Source organism: Acipenser ruthenus, chromosome 4 (assembly GCF_902713425.1).
Source record: "Acipenser ruthenus chromosome 4, fAciRut3.2 maternal haplotype, whole genome shotgun sequence".
In the NCBI taxonomy this organism is placed as follows: Eukaryota; Metazoa; Chordata; class Actinopteri; order Acipenseriformes; family Acipenseridae; genus Acipenser; species Acipenser ruthenus.
Window position 1 is genome coordinate 29,679,466 of NC_081192.1, and position 23,625 is coordinate 29,703,090.

Consider the following 23,625-nt stretch of genomic DNA (forward strand, 5'->3'; position numbering starts at 1 on the left):
GTCAGTCAGTTATTTTGAATATTCTAGCCAAGGTTTTTTAGAATAGCAATGACGCCTACAGTACTTTACAGTCCCTCTACCGTTGTCTCGCTGTCAAGCTAAAATTAGAGTACAGGAGTGGCTGCTTTTAAATCATAACTGCTGAATGGTATTGGGTGACTTCTGGGAAACGCTGCTTTACAGTACCTTTCCTCCCTGGCTATGCACAGTAAACAAAGTGTGGTATTTGATCTCAATTGGGAGATCCCAGGGCAGTAAAAACGAGGTAAAGCTACAATTTAAATTTAGGTGTCTGTCTAGTATTATTCTTACTGTTTTTCTCTATAGTACACGTTTCTTTTAAACAGTCACTGTACTGTAGGTATCTTATTTAAGCGCGTTTGTGTACAGCTTAACCTTGTCCTAACACCCTATCCAGCTTCCTCAGTTTCTGTTTCATTTCCTATAAAATATGCACCACCTCATGAATTATTCCCTGCCACATGATGGGATTCTGCAGTCATTCACCATTGATATTTGGTGATGGCAGAGGAGAGATGAGCTCCGAGTTCTATAACGCTGATTTAAGCAATGTGTGGTACATTTAAGAGTTGCTCAATTGTATGCTTATTGTATATTACATTTGCATTTTTAAGTGTCTTCAAACAACAAAGGCTTATGGGAACTCCATGTAGTTGGCAGGTAACAGACAGTGAGAATGCACCTGCCTCTGAAGCTGTTTTCACCCTCTTGCAAATAAATTGATTCAAGAATGTGTGTTGCATGTGAGTGACTGATATTGAGCTAGCTGGACAAATAAGGGTTAATCCCTAATTGGCTAATGGTTTTTAAATGTTAAACTATTAACACCCTTAAAAGAGAGAATTAAACTGCAACAGGAAGCACAGCTACTGTAAGTAAATAGGCCAGTGCAACTCTTCATCATCCAGCACCATATGTGTCTGTTTGGCTTTAAAGTACCCTGAACGTACTCTATGCTTTCGGAGTAGTAAGGGTTTTGTTTTTATTTAGGTGACACCTCTATCTTTTACAATTGAGCTGATCTATATACCAGTGTGGAGGAGCACTGTCCAATTGTTTTGTTTTCATAAGTCTCTCGCTGTCTGGGTTGTGGCTTTGTGTTCTGAAAGGGCAGGCCCTATGTGTTTTCATCACACCCTTTAGGCATGGTTATGCTGTGGCTTGTACAATTGAAGTAGGCATTCATTTCTTTGACAAGTGGTCAAACAGCTCTTTGCGTGTAGTTGTATATCATAATACACAATTTACCAAGCTAGTTCTACTGCATCAAATCATAGTCTCGTGCCATCTGCAGTCATTAATATTCCTGATTTAATGGAGCTGACAAAATATAAGGTTGAATATTTCTTTTGACAGGCTTCATTAGCTGTCCCTCAGGGCTCTACGTTTTTGATTTTTAACTACTGGCCCCTTGGGCCACTGAGCTTGTGTTTTTACTGGCCCAATATATATTTATATATTTTTTGTCATAATGGCTTTTATTTTCACTGTGTTTCTAACTGTGTAGAGTAACCGAAGATAGCCCACGTCTCTCAAAAGAAAAAGAAAGTGGCTAAGCGAAGCCTTTCAATATACGTTACTTTTAACATGCACACGTTTGTGTGCTGATCAGAAAATGAAAATACTTTACTATTAAGATTTAAAATTGTATGTGTACAAATGATACTAATTTTTTCACAAGCAAACCTGTAACCGAGCTGTTACCATATGGTCACAGCAACACGAAAATTGAATTATAATAATCCTAATTAGGGAGGGGTCAGTGTAGTCGAATACACGATTACACAAAAATAAAAATAAAATATTCGAATAGACATTTTGTGAATGGATAGTAATGTCAACATTTGCACTTACCATTAAAAGTACAGCCAGGAATGTTCCTTGTTTTGAATTACTTACAGGTTACAAAGTAACTTGACTTAGATTCATCTGAGGTCAGTACTTAATGGCTAGTTGTAATTGGTAGAAATGTTATTCTATTGTAATGTTGGAATGTGTTTTCTATTGTTTTGGCCAGGATACAATATTTGCACTATTCAGATTATTTTATAAATGTTATTATTTGTTAGACTTAAACAGATGTAGAATATGTAGGTTGTTATGATAGGTGTTATTTTATTCTGAATACAGCAAAAAAAAGATTTGGTTATTTGTGCAACATTATGCTGCTGTTGCTTTAATTGGAAGAGATACGCGCTGTGACGTTGCTGCGCATTGTGATCTGTATTTTAATTCGGCAAACAAAAGGAAAAACCTGTGCAGAAGGAAACAGAGTATTGAACAAAGAAATATCGTCTTAGACATTGTTTGTACACTTTGTGAACACGATTAAACTTTATTGGCTTACACTGTTATGTTGTCTGCTTGTAGTACACAAACACTTTTGCCTTTTATTCTTGGGAGCGTAAAAGCAGGGACTAGAGTTCAGATAATTTGAATGTGAAAATGTTGCATCCTGTGCATTTTAATAGGAAACTATTAAAACAATATTCATAATAAAAAATAACTATCCTTCTCAGAGCATTGTCGCTTGTGTAGACTCTCCCAAGTCAGCGCTAATCTTGCTGAGTGATACCCTCCAGTCCTGGAAAGATTGTGAAGTCACAGCAGACAAACACCTGCTATCTTAAGAACTACTGTGAGACGGGATATGATGTAAACGAAATGTTGAATTTTCCACAAATAAAGCTGCTGTTTTATCTGCAAGTCTGGGAAAAGGCAGAACATTACTTTTTTTCACTGTTATAATGAAGCAAGATGAAGTCTCCACTCTAAATGTTCGTCTTAATTTCTTTTAAAAATTACTTTCTTTATGATTATTGCTTTCAGCTTTTGGCTTATTGGTTGCTTAGCTGTAGAAAACCCGATCTGTAAAGACTGTCCATGTAGCTGGAGCGATTCTTACCAGCACAGTACTTTGGTAAATAGTCCTAGATTCTGACGGTACAACAAACTTGACGTGCAGCGGGAAATTTTCGGATTAGTTCAATTACGTCGTTATCGGACGGGGTGGGGATTGGTTTGTGAATTAGTTTTTGCAGCTTTTTGGCACACTGGTGCATTTTCCTTGATTCATGAAACTGAAGCCATGTGCACTATACTTATACTATATATTAGTTAAAAAATGTAACCGGCCCAGTCCAGCCTGTGGTGCTTCATAACTACAGGCCAAAATGCGATTTCTACCGGCGCCGGGCCGTGGTTAATGTCAAACCCTGTCCCTGTAGTGCAAGTGTTATGCAAATATATTTTTGTAATAAGGAACCTGATGAAGAATGCACACTATATGGGTAAGAATTCACTAGTTAGAATGTATGCTTCATAACCTTTCTTGTGTATTCCAAGTAGCATTTAAACAAATGAAAAAAAATGCTTTTTACATAAAAAATGCAAAAGGATTTTTTACTTTGATGCCCCTGATTTAAAAAAACAAACAAAAAAACAGCTTTAATTTGTGACTTCAGTTTAGCTGCGTCTTGACTAGTACTTCTAGGACTACTGCTTTGTCTTTTGTCAAACCCATAAACAGACTTGAATGTGATACCTCTAGATCAAGACAGCCATCCTGGAGAGCTCAGGAACCATCCATTGGATATTTGTTTTCTGGTTTATTGTTTCCTGGCTCATGTGCACTGCTGTATATTGCTAGACCAGGACCATACAGGATAAAATCTGACATCTCCTGTTGACCATTTTAAATGGTGTAAAATAAAAAAAACAGCTTTTTAGTGACTACAGTACATTTATATACACAATGAATCAATCATTTTGTTGTTGATTGTTTTTAATCCGAAAACAAAAAGGGAATGCCATTCTCAATGGGGTTTGGAAGAACAATGCTTCTGAACCTACACACTTGAATCCTATTAACTCAATTCCAACTCAAAACTGGTTTACAGTAGAGCGTTAGGTAGCTTGAATATGAATGCATTGTGCAGGTAAACGAGGCAAATACAGTATATATATGCCTAGTGGAAATTTTAGAAAGGACTATTTAAAAATCACAAATAAGCCAGAGTTTGTACTGTAATTGCTATTTAAAGAACAAATCATATCGGTGAAAACTTTCAGTATTGATAACGCTGCCTGCGCTTTGATGCACCATGCTGCTGTCAAAGCTTCTGCTTATTCCCTTTTATAATGTCATATTATTTTGTATAGTGACGATTCTCCTGCTACATAAAAGCCTGTTTTCATGTTCAGAATGGTCAAAAATCACTAAAAAATCATGTCAAAAGCTCAGTGACAAATATCCTAATCATTTAAAAGAGGTTATTATTGCTAAAGGTGCCTCAACTAGCTAATAATTTCATTTTCCTTGTCAGGGTATGAATACTTTTGAATTGGCATTTTTGGAGTTTTGCTAAAAAATTGCTGAAATAAATAATTGTAGACATCTATTTCTTGTAACTTTTTTTTCCTCATCCACAAACACGAAACTTTTGATAGAAATTCATTTTCCTATAATTCTTTGTTTTTCTAGAAATTTCAAAAAACTATAAATTTCCTTTGGGGTATGTAAACTTTTGACTACAACTGTATATAATATTGATTTCCCATTTGTGACACCAATCCCTGAACAATAGTGTTAATATAACCTGTGTATTGGAATCTGTGCATTTGATAGATTCTGTAACACATGTAAGCTGTGTTTATTATTATTATTATTATTATTATTTGTTTTGTTCTTTGATATAATGTAGAAAAAAAAAATTTGTTTTATTTTGTTAACTTTGTGCCCACAGGGCCAGCACAGGTACATCTCGATAGTGCAGTACAAATACAAAGAGGGACATTTACTAAGATAAAAAATAATACAAATGCTTTTAAAAAGACCAAATTCCCATTGGGCTTTTTTTCTTAGATTCTGTTGATTTTTTTAGTATTACATTCAGGACAGCCGCTATAAAATTGTTACGATGTCTTTGCGATGTTAAAACGTTATTTGCTTATTTAGGGTTTCTTTGCTTAGAAAATACTAACCAGGACTGTCAGTATACATCATGTGTGTATGTAGATATGGTTTAAACGTTGACACATGTTCATAAACGTTCATAAACGTTCATAAAAATGTACCAAAAGCACATCTCTAAGATAAACCTTTTGTACATCTCCACTAGCTCTCCCGCAGGTCTCAACAATCTGGCAGTAAGCAGGAGCTGTGATTGTGGAACAGTGTGTGGAAAATGTATTTTTTTTTTTTATAGTCATCGTAAGGCGGTATGGGGTGCAAAACTACCCCGAAAATGTACCATGTGCAGTTAAAGAAGGATGACTCCCATTTCCCCAGAGTTGATTTGACGTTTAATCACATGTAAGGATATCCCAGGCTCTTCAAAGTGTTGAGATATGTTCATTTTAAACACAATGAGGTGCATTTGCACCCCTTGTCACCGACGAGGGATTAAGATACTGCTTCTAATGGATATATGAAGTGACATTTGGCTCGTATGCAAGTACTATATGTTACATTTGTATTTCTACATACAGTATATACATGGTGTATGTGTACTTTTTCACTATATTGATGGCTAGCATTGCAATTATAGTCATCGTCTGCAGTTTAGGCTAAATCAAACATAGTACCTCATGCAATGCTGTCCAGTTTCATTACTCTTAGACCAATCACAAAGTAAACTGTCGGCTGTAATCAGTTTGCTTTATGTACACTTTGCAGGGTTAGCATTCATGCTACAGCATTAATAAGCACCGTCATAACCAAGCGAGCTGCTGCATTCCTTCCATAGAGCTTTTGGCTTTTCGTGCCTGCATACCGTAGGGAAGAGGAACAAATGTTTGCCTGAAAGAATGGTCTGACGTTTGCTGCACAGACCTTGCTTTTCAATCAGAGCTCAAAATAAGAGTTGCACGTTGTCTTGAAAGGACATTAATGGGTTTTAGTTTTAAGACCCACTTTTTTAACCAATTTTTTCTTCTAGAAAATGGCCAGCGTCTTAAATTCTAGAACAGCATAGTGACGCGTGTATTAAAATTGCCAACAAAAGATGAGACTGCACGAGTAAGACAGTTAGCCACCAGACACAATACGATTCAATCAATAAATAAATATGTATTACTTGACATGACGTATGTGCATCAACATATGAAATGAACTAAGTAAAAGAAAAGCAATAGGCAAGTGTACAATATGTTGTTAAACTATAATAATAATAATAGACAAACTAACCTGAATAAACTAACTGTCAAACTAAATTATCACAGCACCCCAACACACGTTACAAAATGCAGGAGCAGTATACAAGACACGAGCATTATTTTTAACTGTTTACATGCCATTTTGTAGCGATTGAATCAGAGTACAGAATGAGTCAATATGAGTGGCAGTTCTGGAAAGATTTAATAAATCAATCAATGTGCCTCAAGACACACTCACGATGACAAGTCGCATTTGAAAAGACTGAATAAACCATTTTAATTTAAGTTTGATGATGATGAGTTATCCGGTTACAAAACAGTACTGTATCCATTGTGAACGAATCACTGTCGGTACCAATAAGGTATTCATTTTAATGAAGTTCCTGTTCCTTTAGCCGGAGCTAATGGGGAAAAATCCGTTTCACCACAAGGGTGTTCACTTAGGCGAAGTGTTCTCTTAGGAGGTGTTCCTATACGCGGAGACTACTGTAATTGCCAAAGTGCATATTTTTAATATTTATTTTGGATGAAAAAGGTACTATTTAGTTTGTGAGTTTATTTTTTTTACTGTACTGTATAAGGGTTTTGTAGAATGCCATTATTACAAGAGTTGCTATACTGTAGGGTTGGACGATTATCGTCCAGCAATCGATTATCGTCTGTAAATTATCACGATAATTGTGATTTATAGGCCGAACAAATAAAAAACCAAAAATTATTGTAATTTATTAAGTTTATACTTGAGCAGCATAACAACCGCCAGTCTAAGTCACTGAGTTTAGAATGAAAAAAAAAAGTAGACAGTATATTTTTAAATTTCTGGTGGGTGCCCAGAACAAATGTGAGTATAAAAATGCCACTATTGTAATTTGTATATTAATAAATAATGTAGTTTTCCTATAAAAATACATATATAATTTTTTCTTATTTAAACATTTGTTAATGTTTCGAGAACCGTTTTACTTTCATTAAAAAAAAAAAAAAATGCTACCAAATGTATTAATAACGAAACAAAATTGCTAACGTTACCTGGAAGCATTTGTTTTCTTTACTTGTGTGGTGAATCTGCCATTAAGAGAATCAAACAAAAAAAAAAAAAAGGTGTGTCTCTGATATAGTTGTATAGGAACATGCTGAGTTTTGCACATCACTGCTTGTATGCAGACAGTTTAATCAAGAAAACCGCCTATCCTTTTACAATAGCAACACCATGGGAACATATATATATACACATACACACACAAGCTTATTTTTCCCCATGCAATGCATAGGCTGCAGTATAGTACTCATGTCTTAACTGTAGTTTAAAATAAAGAAGCAACAAAGTTGTTTAGGCTATATTAAATGTTTGTCATTTTGTTCTGTTTTGTCGTTTTCATTTTGCAATTACATTCAATTTACATAAAAAAAAATCCTGTCAAAATGCTTAATAGTTAAAAGTTCCACTTTTCTACAGTAACTTTACAGTGCGCTTTTGTGTGTCTGTGTGTGTTTTTATGTTAGAAAACCAGTCGTGCTTTGCCAACATATTATCAAAATGAAACCATGACGTAAAGTTAAAAGGCAAAGCATATTGTTTAAAATCAATACTTCCCAGTGTACACAGTGCTCACACAGGCCATGCTTTACGCCTCACGCAGACAGTGCAGTGCTGCTTACTGCTCAATGCAGAGCCGCTCCCTGCTTCATTGGGTCACGGAAGATAATTATGATTATCGATAATCATTTTTCAACGTGATAAATTTATGGCTGCAATAAAATTAGCATGATTATCGATATTATCGACTTGTTCCAACCCAACTATACTGTAGGCCTTCTACTGTACAGTACATATCAAATTAGTAGTGTATTACAGGTGTCAGTGGTGATTGGCAATTATGGAAATCCACTGTAAAATTTCCTAAGATCTGCAACGAGAAGAGGGTTTTCTGCAGCAATGACTTTTTAATGAAAAAGACTGTTAATGAATATAAATAAATAAGAAAAAGTAAGTCCAGTTAGTTAAATCGATTTTTTTTTTGTTATTAAATCACATTACTAAAATCTGACAAAAAATAAATAAAACAGAACAAATATGTTTGCCGTATTTTATGGAAATCAGAGAAGAAAAAAAAAACATACAATAAAACTCTTACATCACTGACATGTCTGATATTTTTTTTTAAATATACAGAAAACGTAACAATTCTTAAATAAATTAAATACAGGTATGACCAAAACATATGACTATTTAATCACATTAGTAAAAATAACATTTGCCTAGCAGAATAAGATTGTAGTTGTGCACTGGGATTCAAATTAACATTGGTTCATTTTACAAATGCACTGTTTTACAAATGTGTACTAGGCTTGGAGCATTTTTGTACAAATGTAACGGTATTTTTTTAGAAACATGTGGTGTTCACCAAAATGTTATAATTTTAAAATATATCCACATCAAAACAGCACATAGAAATAGTTTGGAAGCTGTGACAAGCGCTTGGAAACAGTGACAGGCAACACTGATTGGCTGATAAACTAGCTTTTGTGTTTCTTTGATCAAGGCCACAATGTGAAATTGGTACATTTAAAAAAAAAAAAAAAAAAAAAAATGTTAAGTCATCCCAAGTAATCGGATAAAATCTAATATAGTCTGCTGCCCCCTTCCTTTTTGAGCATTCATGTTACTACAACATGTACAAAAACCGTGTGTATTTCCATATATAATTAGAATGCCATGTTTCAGGACCTGCAACATAGGGAGTACAAGCAAGGTCCTAATTGTTTTTCTCTGACCTTTCACATAGGAGTAACAGAACAATGCTTCGCTTTGAACGTGCGCCTAAACTGAAATCCTTTTATTATTATAATTATAATAATAATAATAATAATAATAATAATAATAATAATAATAATAATAATAATCTTACTTATTTCATTCTTCAGTAGCCACTGTTTGTCTATCCATGGTCGTTGTCAGTCTTCTGCGTTTTTAACAGAAGCTATGACGGTGAGTTATTGGAAATACTGGACTTGCATTTTGCATTTCTTCTCTATCTCTTGCTGTTATATTCGGTGCTAATTTAGATTTGTTTCCGGAGCTCACCAATGGCCTTAGGAATCTCCTCATGGCTTAACTAAAGCTCACACTGAAACCACGCCACACTTCTCACTATACAAATAGCATGTATGCACTCTAGTGACTTGTACAGTGATAGTAGGGAGCAATTTGAGTTCTTTTCGATTTTTTGCAAAGAATTGAATATTCTGTGGGAGACAGTGATTTTTTTCCGCGATTGCAGAATCGTGGAGGGACTAATTAGTGCTAATGACTGTGTCGAAGTATAGACAGTTGGAGTGCCTCTTCTCGGTTGCTGTGCTATTAACTGCACGTGCTGTTAAAATGCTATGGAATGCCACATCAGAAATTAAATGGACTTAAAAAAAAAAAAAACGGTTACATTTGTTTTGCTTGCATCCAGTCCGTGCCCTGACAACATGAACCAGATAATGTAATCCCTGTCTCTTAACAACCAGACATGCTTCCTGTTTCTGCCTTCCAGAAGCTTGCTGTGAGATCACCAAAAAAGGGCTGGATTGGATTGTGTGCAAGACCTGTGTTTGAGTAAAATAAGCAATTTGATGCGAGCATTTGCTGTATTAATCCAAGCCACAAACTCCTGATCCTGTGAAACATTTTCTGGGTAATAATACACCAGTGGGTTGATGAAGGGCTTGCATTACATGTTAATTGATTTACCACAAGACAGATTTTTAGTAAGTGCAGGGCTGCTCTAAATAATTGATTATAACCAGTTGTAAGAATACATATATTTTATGTGTGTGCTTGATTGTTAATTTCCTCTTTTAAAACCTGGAGCCTGGAGCGACAAATTAGGGGAAATGGTGTACTTTTGAAATGATTTGCTTTTATTGGAAATAATTTTTTATTATTCTGGAGACAATTTTTGTGTTAATTATAGAATCACCAATAAAATATGTATTCAGTTGTGAAAACAATAAGTTTAGTCTCTTTCCTTGAACACAATGATTGATCACTTTTGTTTGGACATGACTAATGCTGTGACTAGCACAAAACAGTGAATAGTATTGCTGTCTGGGACGATATGAACTGATCGGTGGTGATGTGCATTTTTACTCTTGCATTTCCTGCCTTAAGACCTGAGTGGGGGCATTGTCATCTAGCAGGAAGAAGCGGGCGACATCATACTTAAGGAAGGTCATGAGAATTAGTAATTCTTTAAAGGCAGCATTATTGAATCGTTGTTTTAACCCTTTGTGGTCCATTTATTCAGCGCCTGTCAGGCGCGTCCGGTCTAATTTATTTTCACGCAAGCTGTTTATTTTACACACACTGTTTTAAAAGTAATTTTATTCACAGTAAAACAGGTTTAAAAGGCACTGCATATCAACAGGACACATCTCCAGCCCTGCCCACCCCTTGTTTGCTGTATTTATCACATATCTCTTCATAGTAGTGCATACTGATAAGTCATCTCCTGATCACTTGATTTATCACCAAACTCCTCAATAATGCTATCCAGGTTATTATTTGTACTATTACATCTCAAAAAGCTTGGCAAATGTCAGAGATTTTCTTTGAGCGCTGGATGCGAAAGCAGCTATCTTGTTTGTTTATGTCCGTGTTATGTCTGCATGGTTCTCCCCAGACCTTTTCAACCAGACGGGCCGCCCGGCAAAGTGACTGTCGCCGCCTGGCTGAAAAAAAACGATCCGCCCGTCTTGCATTTGCTATGTTGCCTTTAACAATAAGGATTGATTGCGCTTCTAGCAGACTGGATCAGTTGTGCGTTGCTGGATGAAAAAAAAATCTTGGAATCACATGACAGCTGTGTTACGTCTTGACACAACATTTAACCAATCAGAGAGTTGAAGGGGCGGGTTTTCTGTGTTAAGAACTTTGAGACACTAAAACGTTAAAAATGACTGCTAAAAAAATTACCAATTATTTTCAAAGCAAAAATAGTGACAATGAAGGCAGGGTTTTCAAAATAAGCCCGCGATCAGCGCAATCCGCCGCCTAATACTATATTTGCGCCGACTATTAAAAACATATTTCGTTTATTTTTGGGCATTGTCAATTTTTTGTTGTATTATTGTACTGTAAGGTGATATATAGTATATAATAGCTATACATATGCACCAAAAAAAAACAAGCGTATTCCTTTTGTTGTGATATCGTAACAATATGTACCCAGGTGCTTGTCAGAGATATTGGGGGTTAATTTATGGAGGCTATTGTGTTAAAAAAAAAAAAAAAAAATGGTTAAAATGAACATTTGCATTCAAACAATGTAGAATAGCAAAAAACAAAAAGTAGACGTGCATTAACAAAATGCCCTGAAACCTTAACCTAAAGAAAACAATTTAAATGACGCAATAAGCTCAATAATTAAGCTAAAAAGGAAGTGAAAGTTTTTTTTTTTGTGAACTCCAATAACCCTACGTTATCTTTCCCCAGTCAAATCGTAGTGTCTAAATAAGCATGGTAATTTACCATAATAAAAAACAGTAATGTAAAAGAAAATGTAGAACATAAAAAAGCACAACCAGATATAGTCAACGAAAGACAACACAATATTTAAATTATTTGTTGTATTATATATTTAAGGTAAGGCAAGTTTATTTTTCCGTTAAGTGCTCCCGGCTATAATGTTCTGCCGCCGGTGAAAAAACGACTAGAGACCTGTGTGTGACGCCTGTCCAACATCGGACTGGAAAGGAAAAATTGTAATGTCGGACCTGGTCCGACATAAGACCGCAAAGGGTTAAGATGTTTCTTTCAGACAGCAAGACTGTTAATTTTTTTTTTTTTAACAGTACTGCAGTTCAGTTACATGCAGTACAGCTTTCATCCTACTGTATACTTTTATGAAATGCTAGAGCTGTTTAATTGGTGACTGTTTGTTTTACAGTAAAGCGCTACACTAGGTTTGAGGAGATGCCACCTTCGCTACAAAGCCTTTCCTACAATAAGGCTTTGTGAACCTGCATGCCAAGTTGTGTACTGAGTGTAAATCTGTGATCCATTGCTCATTTAATACCCTAGGAGGTAGAAATACAGACAAAGTGGCTCTTCGCTTGTATGTCCTAAAACTGTCACAGCAGCAGTACCTTAATTACACAGGTCATACAGCTGACCCCCCCCCCCCCCCCCAAATAAAATAAAAATACAGACTGAACTACTTCACACTATTTGTACTGTGCATTAACTGTTTGATAACATGATTAATACCTACCTTATTATTGCAAGGATACATTGCAGTAACTCTCCTGCAGAGACCTTAATTAACTACTGTTAAGCATTTCATCTTGACCCATTGAGGCTGGAGCTGAGGAATGGGAGCCTTGAGAGCCCGTTCATCTCAGATGCGGAACCATTTTACTGCTTGACCTCCCGTGGAATGCTCTTGAGAACCACATCATGTTATACATACCAAATACTAACACATGGCACAATCAATGAAGAAGCAGCAAGGAAATTAGATTGTATTGGAGCAATTATGAATTGTTTACTGGAAAAAAAAGGAATTGCCAGAGGTGCCTGCTTCACTACAAACGAGTCATGGCCAGCCTCATTCTCTTTTTATAAACTGTGCAGAGGAAGAACACTTGGTTGTGGTTTTACTGCAAGGGAGCTTGTGGGTTTCACTCTTCCGATAGCTTTTCAAAAAGCAGATGCTGACAAAGGCAACAGATTTCTGAGAGCTGATTGTACTAAAATGTGCTAGAGGGAATATCTTGCTTCCGGGACACAGTACTACCTATTTATCACCTATTTATTGCAGAATGAAGTTGTGTGTGTGTGTGTGTGTGTGTGTGTGTATTAAAATCCACTACAACATCTTCATACATAGCAACTCTATATGGTGCTGCTGCCATGTATGGAGCAGGGTATAGTATGCCAAAGCAATGGGGGTGGGGGTTGGGGGGTTACCTATAGCAGTTGTAGTGCTTTAGTAAAATATGTACTGACTACCTATACAAGACAGTGTTCGAGAAGTGCTATAGTAGAATATGTTTGAAACATACAAAATATACGCTAACAGTCATCATTTTTATTAACGTCTGCCCTGCCCCCCTCCAGCTCGTGTTATCCAGAGGCAAACCTTTAATGACTTAATTCGCCATCTCGACAGCAAAGCGTTGTATAGCGTAAGCTGTATAGAAAGAAATGTCTCGAAACCCCTCTGTGTGGGATTTTTTTTTGTTAACCACTTCAGCTCCAGATGTAAAAATGAAACCCCTTCCCAGGTACCAGATTTTGAAAATAATAATAATAATGTTTTCAAACCTGTAATTGCTATAAAATGTTAACATATGATGAATAATACACAAATAAATGACCTAAACTGTGTTTTTTTCATTAACCCTTTATGCTGCTATGTACTACATACCCATATTCAATATAGAGATAAAAACATGTTTTTTTTAACAATGAAAACAAACACGCTGCTAATAATCAGTAAACAGCAATCAAATAAAAACCAAACAACTACAAGTAAAACTAATAATAAAACAAACAATTATAACTTAAAACACTATATATTTGTAAAAGTTCAATGGCTTCCCGCAATATATCTGTTTGATTATTATTTATTTCTTAGCAGACGCCCTTACCCAGGGCGACTTACAGTTGTATCCAAAAATACATATCAAGAATTACAATACAATTAAGAGCAAGGTACAAAATACAGTGACTTCAGTCCTGATAAGAGCAAATACAAAACACAGTACAATTTGATATCGGGGCAGATAACAGTGTCGATATTATTATTATTATTATTTATTTCTTAGCAGACGCCCTGGATAATAATTGATAATAATATTATTATTATTATTATTATTATTATTATTATTATTATTATTATTTATTTAATCCTGCACTTACTGCACTGTATTTAATCGTGCACTTACCCCAATCTGTAGTATTTTGTATTTCACTTGCACTCGTATCTAACCATGATAGTTACATCAAGGTTAGATACGAGTGCAAGTGAAATACAAAATACTACAGATTGGGGTAAGTGCAGGATTAAATACAGTAAAATAGGGAGCAGATAAGTGCAAGTTAAAGTGTATTAAAGGCAGAGTGCTATATTGTCCAGAAGGGAAGAGTTGAGTTTTACAGGAGTTGTCTGAAGAGGTGTGTCTTGAAGAGGCACCGGTATGTGGTCAGGGACTAGGCAGTCCTGACATCCATAGGAAGGTCATTCCACCACTGCGGGGCGAGAGTGGAGAAGGAGTGGGCTCTGGAGGCAGGGGAGCGTAGAGGAGGTACAGCCAGTCTTCTAGTGCAGGTGGAGCGGAGAGGTTGGTGGGGGTGTAGGGAGAGATGAGGGTCTGGAGGTAGCTGGGTGCAGTCTGGTCAAGGTATCGGTAGGTGAGAACAAGAGTCTTGAACTGGATATGAGTGGTGATCGGGAGCCAGTGGAGTGAGCGGGGCAGTGGAGTAGCATAGGAGAAGTGAGGCAGAGAACACCAGATGAGCAGCGGAGTTCTGGATGAGCTGGAGCGGACGGGTGGCGGATGCAGGGAGGCCGGACAGTACCAGGGCCTGTACGAGGAGTGTGGAGTAGTTGGTGAGGAAGGGTCGGATGACCAGAGCCCTACCCCTGAAGGAAAGCGACTTGAGCAGACCCGACCACAATTTCAGTCTGGCAGCAACCTTGTCCTCGAACTCCACCCAGTTGGCTGCGACTGAGGTCTCCGTGGAGCTCAGGTGGACCCCCAGGTATTTGAAGCTGTCCGCGTTCCACTGGAAGTGCTGGAGCGAGACAGGAAGGGAGCTGGTTCCAGACCCTCACAATTCTCTGTGTAAAAAAGTGCCGCCTATTTTCTGTTCTTAATGCCCCTTTATCTAATCTCCATTTCTGACCCCTGGTCCTTGTTTCATTTTTCCCTTGGGTTGACATTGTCCATACCTTTCAATTATTTTAGCCTGTCTCCATATGACATGCCTTTTAAAACCGGAATAATTCTGGTCTCTCTTCTTTGTACTCTTTCCAGAGCAGCAATATCCTTTTTGTAGCGAGGTGACCAGAACTGAACACAGTGTTCTAGATGAGGTCTTACTAATGCAGGACATGAAGGGCAAGGCAATGTTACCTTCATTGGTCGTGAAAATTCAGGGGCAAAATATAAATATAAATAGGGCACCAAGGCAATTTCATACTCATTCATAAAACAACAAAAAATAACAGTAACAATAAGTGTCCAGCAACTATGTTGCGTGGCCCCCTAATAAATACAGAAAGCCTATTATGTTGATGAAATGTTAATTAAAACAAACACAAATGTTTTTTATGAGTGATTCACGCTGCACCTTAAAAAAAAAAAAAAAAAGTGCGCAAAGTCTTTTACCACTGTTATTGTCCTATAAAAAATAATGGGTTGCTTTGTATAAAATGTTTTTGTATGTTTATTTGGAACACTGGTTAACGAGAAAACAGGTGGTTTTGTGGGCGTTATGCTGATGGACTGTCTGTCTCTGTTACAGTGCTGCCTGTGTACTGTGTGAGTCGAGTTGTTTAAAAAAGCAACTAGCTGTTTTGTGAGTTCTATTCTGTGGAATAATTTTGGAGTTGTATACAGAAAAGTACCTGAAAAAAACAATAGTCAACCCCCCACCCTGATTTTAACAAAAAAAAAAAAAAAAACTTAATTGAATTTATGTATCCATTTATTCAGTTATTATTGCAAATCAGTTACTCTGTCACCCGCTCAACACAAGGAAACAACACAGTGGTTGAGGTGAAACCTTTAGTTTATAACTTATTTCTAATTTATCATTAACTCCTTGAATAATACTACGTAATCCTGAGTTATTTTTAGTTTTTACTTGTGGTGCTATAACATGGCTCGCTCGACTCTAGCTATTGTAGTAAGAACAGAAAATGGTGAAAATTGTAGATTCAACAATGAGTGGACCAATAAATACTTATTTACTTTACCAACTGTACCAAACACAAAGCCAGTGTGATTATTGTGCATTGAATGTGTGTCAGTAAAGGAACACAATATAAAAAGCCTTTTTAAAACCAAACAAGGAGCTTTTAGAAATACGTATCCCAGAGGGCACAGTAGTTAGAAGCTCAAAAGTAGAAGCGCTGATCTCTTCGTAACGGTTAAACTATTGATATGTCACATACATTTTAAAATGTTTGTAATGATACTCCATTAAATTCTCACACTGTTCTATTATTAAAGTACTATTCATATGGTAAAATGAGTAAGTCTTGTTCAATATATGAACATTAAGTTATGTAATATTTATTATTGCTTAAAAATGTGCAGAGTAAAATACTCTGGCCCGCCTACTCCTAACTTTTTTCCAATTTGGCCCCCTTAAATTTAAAACAACAATAGTTGAAGAGCCTTGCTCTAACTAAGGCAACTCTCTCTGTCCAGGGTATAGGAGAAACACATGCAAGCCGTTTTACAGCAATTGCAGCATAAACCAGTCTGCGTTGTTGCAGATGAAACTACAGATGAGAGAAGTGTCCTGAACATTGTATTTCATTTGTAATTTTATGATATTTTAAAATATTTTTGGAGCATATTGTATATTTTTGCCCCTCGTTTTCGACTAGTCTGTATATTGTAATGCTAGCAATAAGCTGTTTTTTCAAAACACCTTTATTTGTTGACTGACCTACAGTACATTGTTACTAGTGGACTGCTTTAAGAAAGATTTTTCCTGAAAACTACAGTATCTCAGGGATCATTGGTCATTTTGGAAAACGTAAAAAAACAGAATTGGTCATTTTGAAAAACGGAATTCGCTGTTCCCAAGAATGGAAAATCAGGAGCCCTACTTTGTTAAAAAAAATTAAATATAGGCCATTTTTCCATTGTAAAAATAAAATGGTATAAAAATATCTAATTAAAAAAATAAAACTTTCAGAATGAAAAAATACAATGGGTAATTTGGCAAAAAAATAAATATTCAGGGTATTTTTACTAAAGTCTGTCACCTTGTTAACAAGAGCTAAATATAGCGCGTGTCTGTGTCTTGTAATTAAAGCTTTTTTAAAACCCTCTATGCCATGTGTTTCATAATTTAGGGCAAGCAAGTTTAACCGGATTTCATATAACAAGTTGTCCGCTGGTGAAGCGAACGTTTAATCAACGCATTTTTAAATGCTAAAAAAAAGTATTCTTTCAGAAATTGAGATTTTCACGGAGAATTGGATATTATTATTACACGGTACTGGTTCTAATTCATGGAAATCGAAAAATTAATGCGTAAAAAAATACAGCCAATGTGATGTCAGTGAAGGAAAAGTCAGATAGATTTTCAGGCAAACTGGCTGAAGATTTACCCATGGCTGGAGTGTAATAACGATAGTGGTCAAATGAGTTGTTCGGTCTACAGTGTGTCTGCGCAACTGTAGTTTGCTAGTCGCTGTACAACCTGTACAAACAACACAACTTTGAAAAGAAAAAAAAAATAGAAATAAAAACTCCATCAGGCAATGGAGAGCTGTGCATCACAATGATGAACAGCTGGATGTACTGCTACTTGAACCATGTCATAGCTTGCTTGTTGTGTGTTGTTTTTTTTTTGGTGTAAGGATTTGAGCAAAAGTAATAATTATCTACCTATTGATGTTTTGGGGAGAATAACACCAAATTACAAAACGGCAACGTTCACTGAAATGTCTATATAAATAAGCAATGTCAGAGTCAGAATGTGTATTGCACTGTTGCTTTTTAAAGTATTGCAATTGTATATGTGATTATGTGTAATGTTGTATATGTTTTTATATGTGGCTTTTTTTTTCTACTAAGCTGTAAATTAAAAAAAAAGGAAATTTTGAATATAGCTCTACATTATTTGAAGGATTTTCACATGTATGTGAAATAGCGGACAGCGAAGCATCGGAAACAAATTAAATTGCAGCTGCTAAAGAAATGGCCTGAAAACCCTCTGCTGTTTTGATATTTTTTTGTGAAATGCCTAAATGATCCAAACACAGTGGAACGCAAACTATATAGGTGGCTCTAAACATATGAAGGCACAACCAATTTCTGCAGTACTTGATGCAAGTTCATATTATTATTATTATTATTATTATTATTATTATTATTATTATTATTATTATTATTATTGTCACAGAGTAATTGTTGTGCACCCATTTCTTACCTGAACATTAGGTAAATCCTAGAACACTTCGCTGCCAGTGAACACGTGTGATTGAGAATTCCTGGAGGCACGGTCATAACAGCGTCCCTCCCTCTGTTTGCTCATCATTAACCAATGGTACAGTACGTCTTTCTCGTGGCTTAGTGCTGGGAGGTGCACAGTAAAAAGAATGGCAACAATAATACTTATGATAATGAGTCACTTTCTCGCAGGATGAGATTAGACAGAATTCAAGTGAATTGTGACAGAACGGGCCAGCTGATGCTGAGCAAGTTTGTGAATGGGTTGTAGATCAGATGTGTTGGTGCTGAGGGACACCGGCGGCAATGACGGGCGGGCTTACAGGCAACTTTTGCCGTAAGTGTGTGTGTTGTGTGTTGTTTTTTTTTTTTTTTTTGAGAGGCATTGCGGCAAGTGGCTTGGGCAATTACGCCCTGCTAATGCATTGTAAAGTTTTAACATTACTTTCCTTGATTTAAATTAAACACTTTTCAGTGTTAAATTCACACTATTTTAGTCTCATTGGACCTGATAAATTTGTTGTAGAATTCTTCTGATTTCCTGTTTGTATTTCTTGGCAAATTTTAGACTGTTTATGAATCTTTGTAACACTCTTGGTGTTAGATCTCCCTCTCGACCTGTGAGGGCACGGTGTAAGAGGAACAGAGTACCCTTAATTAAATGGCACAACAGTTTAGGGTAGGTGGAAGTCGGTCATTTAGGAAAGGGACGGAGCTACGGTATCCAAACTCAATGACCCAGGCGGTAAATGGCGTGGCATCCGAGGATTGGAGGAGCGGATGCGCTCGTTAACTTAGGGGTCATGAGCGAGGATATAAATAGGGGTCACAGCTAACGTGATCTGTTCCTTGGTAAATGGTTAGAGACGACCTACAAGGAGCTTATGTTACCGTACTGTAAACCGTGAGTTTGTTTTGTCTGTTAGTGTTTGTTATAACTGTCTGTTTGTTTTAAACTAGACTACCTATAACACAATCCGGAGCTGTAGCAGAAGCCAGCATAAACCCAGACATCACTTTCACCCCTGCGTTTATTCACTTATTCACTATCACTAGGAACTGTGTTTGTGTTTTGTGTTTAGTGTTGGTGTGTAAAACTAGACTTTTGGTTGCGGGTCAAACCCGGGGATTTACAAATACAGAGTGATACACTCCACTGTATCACTCCATCATTATTATTTACAGGTGTTTGCCATAAGGCTCTGGACATTGTTAATTAAATCAATAAACACCCTTGCACCTGGAAATCATTGTCTGTCTGTTTTGTATCCACTCTGCACTGCACTCACCTGTATTCACTCACCACTTTGCCACAATCTTGTAGCGAGGTTTACGTACATACTGTACAACTGTTCTGAGTTTAGGTGCCTTTTGTGCAGTTCATTCATACACTATTATGCATGATGCTTCTAAATCTTACTTTAGTCCTTGGCTGGTAATCTTGGATGTTTTTTTTTTTTTTTTTTTTTGCTGCTCTGACACCTAATTTTCTTTGGACGGACATTCTTTTAAGCGTTTCAGTTGAATTTGTTCTGTGGTACTAATTGATTTATTGCACTGTTGTGTGGGTTTTGGTATTCCGTGTTTCTTTTGATACTGTTTTGTAGCCATTTCCTTTGTTGTATTTTGCTACAAATGCTTTTCTGAAATGTGAATCCAACTCCTTTGTTTTGACCATCATCAGCTGTGTTGCCGAAACCGTTCTTTTTCAAAAGATGTTGGAAATAATTAAGCCTACCTATTTTTTCTGGCTATTGGCTTAGCTTAGTTACTGTGTAATGGTTTTCAATTAATTAATATATTTCATTAGTTCTATTACATTTTTACAGACTTGTAATGTTAAGGTTTGTCTTTGTCATATTAATTTGTGGCTAATGTTCACTAAATGCTTTTATTTAACATGTTTTCTTGAATTATCTTATATTAAGTGTAGCTTTTGTCTGCTTCTAAAAATGTTTACATTCAACCTTGTGTGATATCAGATAAAAAGTGTTCAGAATTTCAAAGCAGCCATAGTATTGTTGAAGTAGATATTGCGTGAATATGTGCACAGCAGACATCAACAGTAAACACTTATTTATTGTGTACATTCTGGACATTGAAATAAAAGTACTTAATAAATCCAGGATATGAACATTTTAAAATGGGTGCAGCAAATTTATTTTATCAACTCCTGTGATGTACCAGACAATCTGGTTGTAGATAAGGCTGTAGTCAACAACCAATGTTATGATAACTGAAAAAAATGTAATGTAGTTAAGGTGGCAGTATTTATTTAGACCTGCCAAGTGCATGGAAAAATAATTCCTGTACCAAATACAATACTGAATTTTATCCAATGCAGTGGATTGTCAGGTAGACCAATGATATGGGATTAATGTCTCAGTTGATTTATAACTTGGGACGTAGTTGTGAATTATTTATTGTTAAATAAATTGTAGCTCTTTTCTCAGAGCACAGGCAGCTGCAGCACTGTAGTGAAACTGTTGAAAAAACGCTAATGCTTAAACACCCCCACTGTTCATGCCGGCCAGGAGAGACGACAGGCGGTGCAGCTGTGCCATTACATTCAGACATGAAATGACATTGATTTCTTAAGGCTGTGCTGGAGGGGGTGGGTGGATGGGCAGGATGGCACTGACTGATGGACACTTTGGTTTAATCAGATCATGGATGTTTAAGTAATGCAAGGTACGCCCATTGGGCTTCAGTCAGAAGCAGAGGAGTTAAGTGCTGCTGACAACACTCCGGAATCTGAATGAGAGGGTTTGATTGCATCAGTAAAATTGCTTGAAAACTAAAGTCGTTTTTTTTTTGGTACCCATAATCAGTAGTGAATGTACAAGCCAGTTTTGGGTATACACATCAGAAATAGCATGTCTTGAATTTCAACACGGGATCACGGGAATCACGCATTTTCCAAATTGGTCCCTCATATCTGCACTTTCAGTGCAAGAAAATCAGTCTAAGGAAGTGGGTGTCAGTGGTATAGAAACTCAGTACAATGCAGTAAGTAATCAGTTTTGGGGGAAGAAAATAACAATAACATGTTATGAAATAACATTTTGTGGCCTTTCATTTGATATGTTACATGCATGCAGCACAAACTATCCAGTAGTTAAACATGAAAACGGTGAAAAACAGGTGGAAATAGGGCTGAGTGTAAAGAGTTAAAAAAAAAAAAAAAGAAAAAAAGAAATGGAGCGCTGGTTAAAAAGAAAAGCACCTTTTTCTTCTGCTGCATGCAAAAACTTCATGTCAGGCTGTGGCAAAAGCAATGGAGAGTGCTGTGTCTCACAGTGAACACTTAATTATGTTTAATACTAGTTGTTAGCCTAACATGGCAAATCAACAATTTACACTTGCAAATGATTTTATTGCATATTTAGTCAGCAAGTGTGTTGTGTGTGTTGTTTTTTTTTTTTATATATATATATAAATTATTTAGGGATTTGATAAAGCCGTATACAATTTGTTAGGTTAATCCAACAAGGAGTTTACAAACTTTGACAGAAACAAACATCCCAAAAACATATAAAAAAGTGCAGTGAAGATGCAGCTCTCACACATAAGATTGTTATATTGTAGTACATCAGTGACATTAAACTCAGTCTGAGAATGACAAAAATGTACAGTGATGCTCTAATGAATGTGTAGCACAGCATACACAGGTATTACTCCAACATAATACAACACAGTAATTGATTCCTCTTATTTTTAAGGTTTTGAACAATAAAAAGCCAGTGTTATTAACAAATTTGAAAGCAATATTTTATGAGACATGCAAAGTTCCAGACCTCAAATTGCAGGGGCTGTTGAGCCACCAGACAAAATCAGGTGAGCTTGAGGTCAAGCATGTGGTTGCTAAGCAACACCCCCACTCCCTCTGCCTCTGATTGGTTAGAAAATAAGAAAGTAAAACCCTTTTTTGAATCTTGGGCAGGATAATGAGCCGCTTGAGAGAGCAGGAGGAGCACTGGAAATGTGATCGCTGTATATTTCTGGTGGTGTAAAAAAAGCCCAAAATATTGATTGTGATTTTTCTTGAGCTGAGGGGCACATTGGTACAGTAAAGTAACTGAACTGAACCCTGTAGCAGACTGTAGCACAAAAAAACAACACTACTTGCTGTGGTTCTGGTCACAAAAACATTTTATTTTACTAGAAGGTCCTAATTACAGTAGTCGTCGCGTATCCGACTGCAGTGGGACCAGAGTAAGGGTGGATATGTAAAAAGTCAGATAAAGGAATTCTGTTTTAAATACCATTATACACAGCTGTAACAATTACTATATTCACACAATTATTGTTTTGAGATTCTGCCTATATTATGGAGCTCCCCTAAATTCCTTGTTTAGAAAGATGCAGGGTGTTAATGCTTGTGACAGGGTAGTCGTCTGCCGTGTGGGTGCGTGCATTCGCTGCTGAGTGACAGGCAGGAGATGGAGACAGAGGTTGAAGTTGATACGCCTGTGGCAGGGCAGAAGCCCTACACATGGGGAAATATGTAGTTTTATTGTATATTCTTGCATTATTTGTTGTAAATTGATTTAATTAACTATTTAATTGATGTTGCGCTCCCCCGTGGACGATTACCTGTCTGTGTGGAGCAGCAGCTGAAAGCAATGAGCTGTTCCAGCAGGCAGGTGGGCGTGTCTCGGCAGAGCATTAGTATAAAAACATAGAGATCACTGAGAACGGGGCTGCTGCAAGGACTGTCGTTTTCACGGCACCTTTGATTTATAGTTTGTTGTATTGTGTTTTATTTTGAGTGTTTGTACAGTAATGTATCGTCCTCTGTGCGCTACCATCGCTGGTAGCGTCACATGACATTATTGTTTACTTTTTGTTTATGTTTATTGATTAAATCCCGTGCGCCTGTGTTGGCGTATCAACGTCAATCTCTACCTCAGTCTCGTCTGTGTTCTCCTCGGCCACCTGAGGCAAGTATACCAGGACTCTATCACAACGCCCCATAGGCGAACAGGATTTATTTACATATCAAAACACTGAACCACTCACATGACGCTACCAGCAATGGTAGCATACGGAGTACATACAACAATGTGCGAAAACTTTGGTGGGATCTACAGTCTCTGAACTAATCTTCTCTGTTCAATAATAAACACTCTCCGGCTTCTCACCGGCTTTCAGTAGTTTCGACTTGTTCTCTCACACACACACACGCACACTGTGCTGAAGAGCTTGATCATGGTGGATATGTGACGGGTGGATACCTGGATTACTGTACATAGCTAT

General features: G+C 36.7%; 1 protein-coding gene across 10 annotated transcripts in view; it reads left to right on the top strand.

Annotated features, from left to right (window-relative positions):
• The window catches only part of LOC117399506 (triple functional domain protein), a 213,941-nt gene that overhangs the window by 39,835 nt on the left and 150,481 nt on the right, over positions 1–23,625 (top strand). The window contains exon 1 of one of the 10 annotated variants that reach the window (XM_059022280.1): positions 19,231–19,270. The exons of the other annotated variants lie outside the window; for them this stretch is intronic. The gene's annotated coding sequence lies outside the window, so the exon portion shown is untranslated. Of the gene's footprint in view, positions 1–19,230; positions 19,271–23,625 lie in introns of those variants that run through there. 10 annotated transcript variants of the gene reach the window in all.